Below are 13644 nucleotides of genomic sequence, written 5' to 3' on the forward strand. Positions count from 1 at the left end.
CCTTCACTAACTGCACCGGAAAAGGACAGGCGTGCCATTGTCTAACGCAGATGCACCGTCTGATATGGAGTTCAAAATACTATATGCGGTGGGAAAAAGTGTTACCACATTTAGCACATCCGGTGTGTTCTCAACTTGTATGGCGAATAGCACTACACTGTTTGCTAGTTATAACAGTGCCCAGTGGGATTCGGTTCAAAGCCACTTAGATTCAGTACCTGAACCTATGAAGTCTCAGCTGCATTAGATTGCTAAAGAGGAAAGAACAATTGCACAACACCCTGGATTAAGCAGATTCCGCAGGTAGGGTTATAGCATAAGGTACACTGCTTAAACGCCATTCATGGCTGTGCAACTCTAGCTTTAGGCTTGAAACTCGGGCAAAACCTTATCATTATGTCTATAGAGGACTCGCTCCTATTTAGAAAGGCGGTGGATGAAGTGCTAGAAATAGCGAAAAAGGAGGGGAATTTTTAATAGGCCGCGTTCCTTTCAAAGGCAAGTGTTTGGAAGAGCAACACATTCAGGCTTTACTTCAAACACATACCCATGGTGCAACTCCGAGGGACAGCCTAAATACAACCTTTCACACCTCCCAACCACAAGGCTTTAGACGAGGTCAGTGACTGGATATGAGCGCAACCACTAGAGGCTCTGATGCCTCCGCCAACAAATGATTTGCAAGTTCATGTCCCTCCCGCACTTCCCCGTTAGGGGGCGCACCACTCTTTTTGCCCAAGCATGAGAGGGTATACAATGGGGCAAGTGGATGTTGACAACCCTAACCAAGGGATACTTAATATAATTTCTCGAAACACCTTGCCATAATTTGCCAAGATCAAGGAGAATGTCGCAGGAGCATCCCTTGATGCTACAAACAGATACAGGTACTAACAGAAAAAGAAGCAAAAGAGCCAGTTCCATTTCTAGAGGTAGACAAGGGTATTTATTCAATGTACTTCCTTGTGCCCAAAAATAGATTTAACCATGCGCCCTGTGTTAGATCTGAGTCCTGCAAACATGTATGTCAAGCTGCAAAAATTCTGAATGGCTACACTGCAGGAAGTCATTCCACTTCTGAAGCCAAGTAGGTTACATGGTGTTAGGGAGAATTCTCAGAAATGTGTTAATTTCCTTCTACCTTAGTGACCCCCTGATCTTTTTGCTGGACTTTAGGACTTTTTTTCGAGGGGATTGGGTCCTCCGACGTATTCCATATCTATGACAGATAATGTCCACAGCTGTGCTGCTTCGGAAAATCTTTGGCTCCTGCGTCAATGACGTCGATGCGCCGTCCCCGAGGACCTCCTCCGACGGCCGACGTCACCCGATGTGATGAGTAGGACGCACGACGCCCATAGCCTTGGTACACCTCGACTCGTTGGAGTTTGCTGTTTTCAATTCTCGGTTTGTTGAACCTGTTCGGTTTGTGTGAAGACCTGTTCGTGGCGATGTCTTTCTCATCTTCAACCCCGCATCCCGGCTTCAAGAACTGCGGGGACTGTGGGTCCAAGATGTCGGTCACGGACTCGCACGACGCCTGCCTATGATGCCTCGGGGAGGCCCACGATACGGACGACTGTGTCGACTGCCAGTCGCTCACGGCAAAGGCCTTGCGGGAATGCAAGAAGAAGCTGTCGGTAGGCCGGGTGTCTAAGCCCCGGAAGTCGAGGTCTGCGGGGCTTTCGACGGATGACTCGAGGGGCGACTCTCCGCGTCATCGTCGGAAGTCCAGTGGGTCTCCTTCCAGGAGTCGGTCTCGCCACTCCTCCGCCTCTTCGAGGCATTCCCGGAAGCACCGGCATAGTTCGCCTCCCCGTCCTCTTCCGAGCACTCCGCCTGTCGGCGGGTCGCTTATCCCTCCATGCAAGCGACACCGGAGGAATGGGCTTCCTTCGGGAAGCAGATGCTAGCGATTCTTGAATCGCAGGGCACCGGTACGTCCGCGCCTCTGAGTGGGGTCGGTCGGCACCGGTCGAGAGACACCTCTCGTACGCCTTCGGGATCGGGTGGTCGGCACGGCTCGCGGGAGAGGTCCCGCTCGGACAAGGGTAGCCGTTCTCGCCATGCCCGTTCCAGGTCCCGGTCCTCGACGCGCTCGAGACCGCGTGATCCTGTGCCGTCTTCGAAGAAGACGTCGACGCCTGTGGCGCCGAGGTCGTCGCCGATTTCTCTCGAGGCTCTGCCTCCGAGGGGGTCGTCGGCGCCGTCGACACCTAGGTCGTCGAGAGACACGGTCAGAGCTCTGGCTTCGAGGCCTGTGTCGACGCCGCCGGTGCTGGCGGCGCTGCAGCTGACTTCGACGCCTTTTCTATCGACGCCGGCGCCGACTCCTTCGCCGCCCTCGACGCCTTTCGAGGCGGTGGTGTCGGAGGGGCCCCGTGGCACGGGGTTTGCCCCTAGAAAGGCTTTGGCTAAGGTCAGGCACTGCTTTGGTCCCCAGAGGTCTTCCTCTCCCCGCCTGGAGTACATTTCTGAGGGTGATGAAGGCTCTGATGGCGGCTTGGTTCCGGTTACGGATGAACTTATCTCGGGCCATAGTCAGTTTGATGACCTGCGGCAGTCGCTGCATGATGCCAGTGGACTGGACACCTCTCCGAAGGTGGAGTTTTGTAGGCCGGAGCCTGGCACTCATGCCGATTCTTCATATCGGCGCCTTATGTCTTGTGTTACCGAGTACTTGGGCTGGTCAGCTCCCCAAGGGAGTTCGTTCAGGATGATCTCACGGACATCCTTGATCTCGGTCCACCCACTGACCCGGTTTTGCCTTTTCATATGGCTCTGCAGAGAAGGGTGGCGGCGGCTTGGACTGCTCCGGAGAGTCTCCCGGCAGTGGGCAAGTCCTTGTCGCGAAAATACCGTACAGCCAGTAGCGACCCCTGCTACTTGTCTAGGCACCCCACCCCGGAGAATTTGGTGGTGCAGGCGGCTACGGCCCCGGCAAAGCAGGTGTCGTATCCTACCATCCCTCCGGATAGGGACGACAAACGTTTTGACGGCTGGGCGAAGAAAGTGTTTTCTTCAGGGGGGGTATGGCGCTTCAGGCGGCCAACTCCATATGTGCCTTGTCTCGTTTCAATCACACTCTGTGGAACTGTCTTGCATTAGCGGCTGAACATATTACCGAAGGGGACGAACGTGATGGTTTCCTTGCTATGGTTCAGGATGGCAAGGATGCCATGTGTGAGGCCGTTCAGTCGGGTTTGGACTTGGCGGATTTTGTCAGCCGGTCCATGGCGGCGAACACCGTAATGCGCAGGTTTGCGTGGTTGCGGAAGTCTGGGTTCGCTCCTGATGTGCAGTCCCGGCTCCTCAACATGCCCTTTGACGGTGAACACCTTTTTGGTAGCAAGGCTGACGAGAGCCTTGAGAGGTTGCAGACCTCCAAAGCTGCAGCAAAGTCGTTGGGCGCTGCAGTTCGCCAACCTCAGCCTTTTCGTCCTAGGGGACAGCAATGGAGGGGTGGTTCCTTTCGCTATTACTCGTCCTTCAGTAAAGCGAGGGGAGCTAGCAGTCAAAGAGGCCATCGTAAGAGTGCCAGAGGTGGAAATAAAGGTACTCGAGGTGCCAAGGCCGCTCGGGCAGATGCCTCTTTGTCCTTAGGCAACGCCGCAGCCGCTACCACTCAGTCATGAGGCCAGGTCCCATGGTTCACCGGTTGGGGGAAGGCTGGCGCAGCATCTTGTAGAGTGGCAAGCCATTACTTCGGATGTGTGGGTTCTGGAGATCATAACCCACGGCTACTGTCTTCCTTTTCGGCAGAGGTCTCACGACAATCCACCAGGGAACCTCTCTTTGAAGTGTCCGGATCCGCTCCTTGCGCAGGAAATTCAAGCCATGCTGGAGAAAGGCACCATAGAACTGGTGCCTGTAGCGGAGAGGAACAAGGGATGGTATTCCCCTTATTTTTTGATTTCGAAGAAAGACGGGGGATTGAGACCCATCATGGACTTGCGCGGGTTGAACAAACTCCTCAGGAAGGACAAGTTCAAGATGGTGACTTTCTCAAGTCCTCCAGGCCCTTCAACTTCAGGACTGGTTGGTGTCTCTCGACCTCAAGGATGCTTACTTCCATGTGCCGATCCATCCCAAGCACAAGAAGTACCTGAGGTACGCGGTTGGCGACTCGCACTTTCAGTTTCGGGTCCTGCCGTTCGGATTGACCTCCTCCCCGAGGGTTTTCACCAAGCTCATGGTGGTGGTGGCAGTGCATCTCAGGAAAGGGGGGGATTCACGTCTACCCCTACCTGGACGATTGGTGGATCAGGGGGAGCTCTCCCGACCAAGTCCTGGATCATCTGTCCGTCACCTGCCACTCCCTTCACAGGCTGGGCTTCTCCCTCAATTTAAAGAAGTCCCATTTGACACCAACGCAGCGGCTCCAGTACATCAGAGCAGTGCTCGACACGTCCCTGGGGCAGTGTTTTCCTCCTCAGGTGAGGGCTCTTCACATTCAGGAGATGGTGAACAAGTTTCAATTTGCCCAGGATCTCCCAGCGTCCGAGTTCTTGAGACTGCTCGGCCTCGTGGCATCCTGCATTCTTCTGGTGCCAGAGGCTCGTCTGCGGATGAGATCTTTGCAGTGGGCACTCGAGCTCCAGTGGTCTCAGTCCTCCGGCAGGCTGTCAGACCCTGTTCAGGTGCCGTCCTCGGTAGCCCGAGACCTTCTGTGGTGGGCCGTCGAGGGCAATCTGATGAAGGGGGCCCCATTTTGGCTGCCCTGGCCGGAGGTGACGATCGTAACGGACGCATCCCTCACGGGATGGGGAGCTCATGCCAACGAGTTGACAGTCAGCGGTCGTTGGTCTCCGTCGGAGTCCAGACTCCATATCAATCTGTTGGAGCTGAGGGCCGTCAGGCTAGCCCTGAAGGCTTTTCTGCCGACTGTGCGCGGGAAGAGTGTCCTGATTCTAACGGACAACACGGTTTCCATGCACTACCTCAACAAAAAGGGGGGGGGCAGGGTCAGTTCCGCTGTGCAGGGAGGCGAGGCAGCTCGAGTTCTGGGCCATCCAGCAGGAAGTTTCGATCTCGGCTGTTCATCTGGCCGGAGACGACAACGAGACGGCGGACGCTCTGAGCAGGCAGAGCTCGATCTCTCACGAGTGGGAGCTGGCTCAGGAGATTCTCCTGGAGATCTTCGCCCTTTGGGGGACCCCTCAAGTGGATCTCTTCGCCTCCAGTGTCAACTGGAATTGCGAAAGGTTTTGCTCGCGGGAATTTCCTCCAAAAGGAGCCTTAGGAGACGTGTTCGTGGTGGAGTGGTCATTCCCACTACTGAACGTGTTTCCTCCAGTCCACGTCATCCCGCAAGTGCTGCGGAGGTTACGGACGTTCGGTTCCCGGATGATCTTCATTGCTCTGGCGTGGGCCCGGAGGACGTGGTACCTGGACCGTCTAGACTTGTCCATGTGCCCTCCACATCGTCTTCCCTACCAAGACGATCTGCTCTCACGGGAGGGGGGTCAGGTTCTCAATCCAGAGGTCAGATCCCTCAATCTTCACGCTTGGCTTCTGAGAGGTTGAGGTATAAGGATTGGGACCTCCCTGAAGACGTGATGGAGGTGTTGCTCTCCGGCAACTAAGTCTCTTTGCCGTTGGAGAAAGTTCTGCGACTGGTGCAGAGTTCAGAATGTGGATCCTTTTGAATGTGACATTCCCATGGTTCTGTCTTTTTTGCTTTCTTTGGCCCACAGGGGCTTGCAAGTGGGGACCATTAAAGGTTACCTGGCGGCGCTGTCCATATTTAAGTGCTTGTCTGAAGAGTGTTCCTATTTTAAAATTCCTTTAATTTCGCAGTTTTTGAAAGGGCTCACTAATATGTTCCCTCCGTCACCTTTTCTGGTGCCAGGTTGGGATTTGAACCTTGTTCTTAAGTTTCTTATGAGTGCTCCGTTTGAGCCTTTACATTCTTGCCCTTTGAGGCTGTTAACTCTGAAAACTGTGTTTTTGGTTGCGGTTACTTCTGCTCGCTGAGTGAGTGAGTTACAGGCACTTTCAGTTAAGCCACCCTTCACTGTGTTTCATAAGGACAGGGTTGTCCTTAGAGTTCGTCCTTCTTTTCTTCCGAAGGTGGTTTCGGAATTTCATTTGAGCCAGAAGGTTGTTCTTCCGGCGTTCTATCCTCCTCCACATCCTGGTAAGGAAGAGGAGAGGCTCCATAGGCTTGATCCTAGGAGAGCGTTCAGCTTTTATATTCCACGCATGTCCCGGGTCAGAGTGGACGATCAGCTTTTCATTGGTTATGCTGGAAAGCGTTTGGGACAAGCTGTGATGGAACAGACTTTGTCTCGTTGGATTATTTTAGCTATCTCCGAGTGTTACCGCTTGGCGGGTAAGGATCCTCCGGCTGGCTTGCAGGCCCATTCTACCAGGGGAGTGGCTGCATCTACTGCCCTGCAGAGGGGAGTTCCTATTCGTCACATCTGTAATGCAGCCAGCTGGGCTTCAGTACATACTTTTGAACGTCACTACTCCCTCGATTCCATCAGAGGGCAGGATCTGGCCTTTGGCAAGGCAGTTCTCTATTCCGCAATTTGATTGGGCATGCTAAATTTGTATTCTAAATTCTTTCCCATCTCCTTGCTTGGTACTGCTTTGGGAGTCTGTCATAGATATGGAATACGTCGGAGGACCCAATCCCCTCGAAGAACAAGTTACTTTCTTACCTGGTAACGTTCTTTCGATGGGATGGTCCGACGACGTATTCCATATCGCTCCCTCCCTGCCTTCCCCGCTGCAGAATTTCTTTTGCGATTGCAGCTTGCGTTCTGCAAGGCCTTGTGTGTCTGACTGCCAGAAAACTGGTGGCACACGTTCTGGGAAAAAACTATAACTGAGGCTATGGGCGTTGTGCGTCCTACTTATCACATGGGTGACGTCGGCCGTCGGAGGAGGTCCTCGGGGACGGCGCATCGACGTCATCGACGCAGGACGCAGACGCCAAAGATTTTCCAAAGCAGCACAGCTATGGACATTATCTGTCATAGATATGGAATACGTCGTCGGACCATCCCATCGAAAGAACGTTACCAGGTAAGAAAGTAACTTGTTCATCTCTCATGTAATTTTAATGTGATTTATTCTCTGTTTCTTTTGACTTTGGAGTCTGACAAACTCCATAGCCATCATCTTTACATTGTGTCACACAGCACCTTTAGTGCAGTGTCACAGGGAAGTCTCTTAGCTTTCCCAAAGGTTTAAATACCTTCTCTTGGTGAAACTACTGTTTCCAAGAGCAGTGAAGTGAAATGGACTTTACTTACATTTTGTAACTTTCTAGACCCAGCACACACTATCTTACAATAGGGTGCTGGAGGGGTTACTTAGTATACCCTATGTCTAGTTTCGCATGTAACATTTTTTTGTTACCATTCCTACAATTAATGGCTGGTGGCAGTGATTTACTTTTTACTACCATTGTGTGTTTATACCGCGGGCTGCTTTCGCAGCCATGGTAAGGCACCCATGGGTGCCCATTTTAAAATGGCTCCAGTCTTCTTTTTTTGCCATTTCTTGTCGGGAAGGTCCTTCTTGAGATTTACTCTGCGTGCCAAACCAGGTTTGGTCTCTGTGTTCATTTTGTCTTTGGCGGGATTCACAAATTAAGCTGGCTCCAGTATGTCTGGCAGGGGTAGGAAGTGAAGGAGGTGCCCAAAACGCCCTGTGCTTAATCCCCTTGGTTGCAGGAATGTGCCCAAAGGTGATTGGCCGGGTGGCTGTCCGGCAAGGACAGCAACCCTGCTGTGTGATTGACAGCTAGGCTGCATTGAATGGGGGAAACCTGCATAAAAGGCGAGGCTTTTTGATTTGGAAGGCAGAGTCGACCACTGGACGAAGGAATCCGAAGAAGAACTTGGAAGAGATGCCTGCTGCAACTCCTGGACTGTTGCTTTGCCTGCTGAAGCCCTGCTGCTGTGCTGAAGCTCTGAATTCCACTCGACTAGAGAAGCCCTCCAAGGGCGACTTCTCCCTTAGAGTTGGTGGGACCAATCAACTCCAAAGTAAGCCCTTCTGGACATCCTCTCGAAGCTGGTTGTATTTCCACTACAGTTGCTCCTGGAACCGAAGAGCCAGGGAGAGGAACACCAGATTGTGTGCGTTGCTTTTAAGTCGGACCCCCCGAGCGCTAGGAAGATCCTTCGGACTTCCGTGATGCAGGACTGACCAAGCATGAGCCACCTCAACAGAGTGGTGGACCCGAGAATCAAGTAAAGTCTGAAGTGGTATCCAAGAACAGCGGTGTTGCTATTTGCTGTCAGACGCGAGGAGCTGACACACCGAAGGACCACTGAATTGAAGTTTTCCCATTGCTGCCGCTGACCGTCCCATTGCAGAGCAGGAGTCCCCAGATGTCCTCCCTCTTGTCCCCACGACCGAGGGTCAGGAACAGGATCTGCAGAGCTGTACAGGAACAGAAGCCAGCTGGGACCATTTCTTCTAACCAGAGGTACTGTAAAGTGCAAGAGAACTTACCTCTTGTTGTGTAGCCTTACTTGCTCTCAGTTGAGACCTGTCTTGGTTACCTTGCAGAGTTGCTAAAGCTTTGCCCCTCACAAGCCTCTCAGATTGTGGCCCGTTAAGTGTTCTATTTTCTACAAACATTTCTACAAACATTGTGCAAAACTTTTTACCTACCTGCAAAAGAAGAACTTCAGCTCTCCTTGATATTGTGCAATTAGCATTGGCTGTCCTGGCTCTCTGAGAGACTCCTCTTTATCTCTGACTTTGTGCTTTGGCCTTTCCCCCATGAAAGGGTTAATTTACTCTGCATTGGAAGGATTCTAAAAGTACTTACCTGCTTATGACTTATTTGTTAACCTTTGTTTTATTCCTCTATTTTATCTTTTTCACCAAACTCAGTATTGCTCGAAATTTACCAGTGATAAATCAATGTCCACAGTGTCCTAGCTATTTGTCACCCGACGGTGTAGGAAGTGTCTGTGTGCCATCCGCAATGGGTATCATCTGATTTAGAGAAACTAAGAGTGTGTTTTGAAGTATATTTAAGTGTTACATGTTTTGCTCCCTTTCTGATACAACTGACTGTGAAATAAATTAATAATTGTTTAATCAAGAAACCTTGAGTATGTGTTTATTCAGATAACAGTATTGTGAAACTCTGTGTCACAACATTACTGCTCACATTGACACCTCTTGAGATAAGCCTGGCTGCTCGACCACACTACCAACCTGTGTAGTTCAGACTTACCAAAGGTTGGGTCCCTATTGCCAGGAGGTCAAGATTGTTGTAGTGCACCCAAAGGGTACTGTATACAATCTTGCCTAACACGTGACAACATTGGATATAAAAGATGTATACTGTGAGAAACCTGAAGGTGTCTCACCCGCTAATCCCCAGGGAACTGTCCTCTAGGTGGCTAGGACACGGCCATCGCTTTTGCATCCAGTTTCTGGGGATGGGCCAGTGCGGGAGGATCACCTGGGTGAGGGGTCTTCGCAGAGTGGGACACTTGATGGCGAGGCACAGTATCTCCGTCCCTGTAACATTTTTCTCCCATCCTACCAGGTAGGATACCTAGGAACTCAAACCCTCTCGCCCCCTCACGACACAAATACTTTGTCACAGACCGCTCGCTATGACAGAAAATAGACTAACACCCGAGCCGTATACCCGACACGTCCCAATATGATAGGCAGTGTCAGATAATTACCGACCAGCACACACACCTAACTTCTATTACATTTCCCCACTCGGATAAAAGGCGGAACACGATAGCACACTCTGAGCAGGGCAAAGCACACAAGGAAACTGCAGTTCCAAGATGGCAGTTTAACACGAGGCAAAAGACTCCAAAACAGAAGGGGATTGCAAGGAGGGAAGTTCCCTTGACCTTTTCGGCAAGGAACCATTCCTTTCGTGAAACCTCGAGAATAGAAAGCGTAAGACCAGGAAAACAGGCTTATGAATCCTGCATTGTGTGTCGGAGGTACCCGGGACTCTGCGGCTTTGATAATCAAGGCAGGGAGAATCGCCTGCTGCCGTGGTACTGACCTTGGCACCTACAATAAAGCAGCGCCAGTGAAATCAGCACTGCCGGTGAGTTGGGGAGACCGATACCAGCCCGATCTGTGTTTATTTAAAAATTAGTATAAACCGCAACACATGCCCGGGGGCCTCAGAGCGCGCACATAAAACAAACCAACACACAACAGACAATTCAGGTAGCGCCAAAAGATCAGGAACAGAGAGCAGGACGGCAAAGTCAAAGGGCAGATTAGTCTGGTAATAGATTGAAAAGATATGTCTTCAGCCTTTTTAAAAAAAAATTAAACGGTTGTGGGGTTTGCTCTGAAGCTAGCTGACAGAGCATTCCAAGCAGTAGGACCCTGGATGTCAAAGCGTCATCCACCGGCCTTGGCCAATTTAAATCTAGGCTGTACCATTCTGAGTTGACTCTCAGACCTAAGGGTACGAGATGTAACATAGTGCATTAGAATATTCACAAGATATTTTGGGGCCAGGTTAAGAAAGCATTTGTGGGTCAAAGTAAGCAGTTTATGCGTAATTCTGAGCTTTACAGGGAGCCAGTGAAATTCCGCCTAGAACCGGTTACATGTGTTTGTCTCGATAGGCCTGAATTAGCGTGGACTGCTCATTTTGGGAAACCTGGAGAGATGACACATCGAGCTGGGAGCAGCCACTGAGGAGGCAATTACAGTAATCAAGGTGAGAGTTGGTTAGAGCAGTAGCAAGAATCCTGCATTTTCCTGTGTCGAGAAAGGTTAACTGTTGCAGAGTAGTTTATTAATCAGTCCACGAGATGAACAGATCTGTGCAACGTGCTGGTTCATCATAAGCTCTGCATCAAGAGTAAAACCCAGGGTCGTCGTCTTCTTTGCCACAGGGATAGTAGTGTTGAAGCCAAGCTTGCAAGCAGCAACATTGTAAGACGAACGCTGAGGCGAACTGTGTATGAAGCGTTTGTGATAACCAACTAAAGTAAAATTGGACAACAGTTGAGTGATTGAACTTTGAAACTAAGATACGATACCTTAGACAGTGGTCTGACACCACGTGCATGCTTGTTCAAAAGTCTCTGTAAGGTATCCAACTGAGAGGTGGCAAAAGCGAACAGTGACAAAAGAATTGTGAATCGAAGTGGTCCTGCAACGGGTTGAGCTAAATCCTGTGCACAATCAAGTCTTCGATGTTAATAGAGTATAGAAAGTTGATGACAAAGTAGATGAAGTTGGTCTGAGCACGAATGCAGGAGATCAGCTGAGAGCTTTAGGTTAAAGCAAGTTTGTGTTTAAAAGTAGTCCGAGTGCGGCAGAGGGGGACTGATTGAACAGTGTTTTGAAACGGATCTGAGCCCGGATGAGGGGGTTCCGGGGTGAACCGTGAATAACTCGAGAAATTGAGTATGTGTGAAATTCTAAGAGGAAAGGAACTTATTGTTTGTCGCATCAGGCCCTCTGAAAGAAGAGACGTTGAAAGGCAAAGAGACTTGGGCACAGAATACTCGGATGCTAATGTTTGAACTGCAACCTTGTGCCAGAGAAGCCAGAGATTGTGCTAAACCCGTAAGCTCGAGTGTGCCACCTTGTCCCATGCTGAAAACGTGGGGAATGGAGGGAGACCTGACTTATAATTTCTTGAACACTTTCCTTATGCATAACAATGTTTCCCATACTATTTGGATTTAGAAGTAAGGATTGGCAATAGGTTTATTAGTATAGGCCCTTTTATTTTGACAGGACACCACTAGGACTGCGTTATTAGTATTTAATGGTCGTCGCTTGCTCCCATCTTTAGATTTAGGATTGGATAAGCGTTTTTCAAACCCTTTTTGAAGTTCGATAAACACCTTTGAACTGTGGCAACTTGTCTGTTTTACTGTTTATACCATGCCTTCCTTACAATACTTTCATATTTCAATGTTGCCAGCACACAGAAAATGCTCAAGGTGCAAAGTTAAACACACTCACTACCAGTTCAAGGTACTTCACTTCGTCATAGCCTCAGCGCCAAGGGTATTCACCAAATTACTGGCAGTGGTAGCAGCCCACCTGCACATTCAGTCAATACCAGTCGACTATTATCTGGATGACTGGCTAATAACAGGAGACACCTGACAAGCATGTCTACAAAACACCAAAGAAGCAATCAACCTACTGTTTCAGCCTGGGTTCTCATTCAACGAGAAAAATCAACTCTGGTTCAGTCAAATTAAACTGTTTATTGAGCTCTAATTCAGACAGAGGATGCCCTAGTCTTCCCCTCCACAGAGAGTGTCCACAATATGCTATTTCAATTTCCTCAATATGTAGCAGATAACCGTGAGAAAGTCCATGTGCCTTCACGGAAGATGACTTGCTGCATTTACCCGTAGCCACACACCCGCCTGCGCATGCGTCTTATGCAAGAGTGGTTTGCAAAACCGTGTTCTCAAGCAATAGGTCGGTGGAACGATCTTGTGGTGGTTTCACAGTCCCTCATCCTATCACTGCAGTGGTGGACAAAAGAAAACATTTTGAAGGGAAAAATCATTCACCACCCCCAAACTGGAGGCCACTCTAACTACAGGTGTGATCACCATTAGGGTGGTGAGTGCATTTTCTCCAGCAGACTGCACTCGGCGTGTGGACACAGTCACTAACAAACACACACATCAACCTTCTAGAGCCACTGGCAGTGTTCAAAGCTCTAGAAGCTTTCAAACACCAGCAGCAGGGGAAACAGCCCTGGTCCTAACAGACAGCACTACAACCATGTTTTGTATAAACAAACAAGGCGGTATACCCTCATTAGGTCTGTCCAGATAGCCCAGAACATATGGAATTATGCACTGAAGCACATGTTCCAGGGAGTCCCAATTATCTAGCATACGTGCTTAGTAGAAACACACAATCCCCCATAGAACACGAATGGGTATTGCACGCAGACATCTGACACAGTGTCTTCTCAGACTGGGGTCATCCAACCATAGATCTCTTTGCAACACAAGAGAACACACAATGCACAGACTACGCATCCAAGTATCCCTCCGGCTTCGCCTCACAGACACTTTGAATGGGGCTAACACCTTAGCCCCCCTCATTAGTAGATGTGTGAAACCTGAAACCCAGAATAAGCATTGGTTTAATGACACCATTCTCACACTCAGACATCACAAGAGGTTGGCAGAACGAGAATGGCGCAATAATCCTTCAACAGCTACCCTGGTGCCTATAAACATTTGGTGAAAAAGCTCAAGGTAGCGATCACCCAGGCTAAGTTCTGCTTTTATAACCCCAGGATCGCACAGGCTAAATCAAGCTCAAAGCAGCTCTTTACTATCTTGAGAAAATTCAAAGGGGAGACCCGCACTATGGCTGTCTCCATTAAGGACTCCAGATCTTGCCAAGGAATCCACGACTCCTTTGTCTCCAAAGTTGCCTCACACCAACAAACTATTACTGATGCTAAGAACCTGCTCAGCCTTGGGGGGAGGCTATGGGGGAACTCTGCTCACTTGTATCAAGGACAGACCCTCTTTCCACTTTTCTCAAACTACTGAGCTGGAAATTACCCAGATTACATCCAGCATGAAGCCTACCTCCTATCGGGGTGACACAAGGCCATCCAGGCTACTGATGAGCTGTCTGGATGTTTTGAGTCCCTGGGTTACAAAGCTGGTT

General features: G+C 50.0%; 1 protein-coding gene across 1 annotated transcript in view; it reads left to right on the forward strand.

The window, feature by feature from the left end:
• NEK4 (NIMA related kinase 4) overlaps positions 1-13644 on the forward strand; it is a 922900-nt gene that overhangs the window by 443735 nt on the left and 465521 nt on the right. The window lies entirely within an intron of this gene.

Source organism: Ambystoma mexicanum, chromosome 2p (assembly GCF_040938575.1).
Source record: "Ambystoma mexicanum isolate Mex_15411 chromosome 2p, UKY_AmexF1_1, whole genome shotgun sequence".
In the NCBI taxonomy this organism is placed as follows: Eukaryota; Metazoa; Chordata; class Amphibia; order Caudata; family Ambystomatidae; genus Ambystoma; species Ambystoma mexicanum.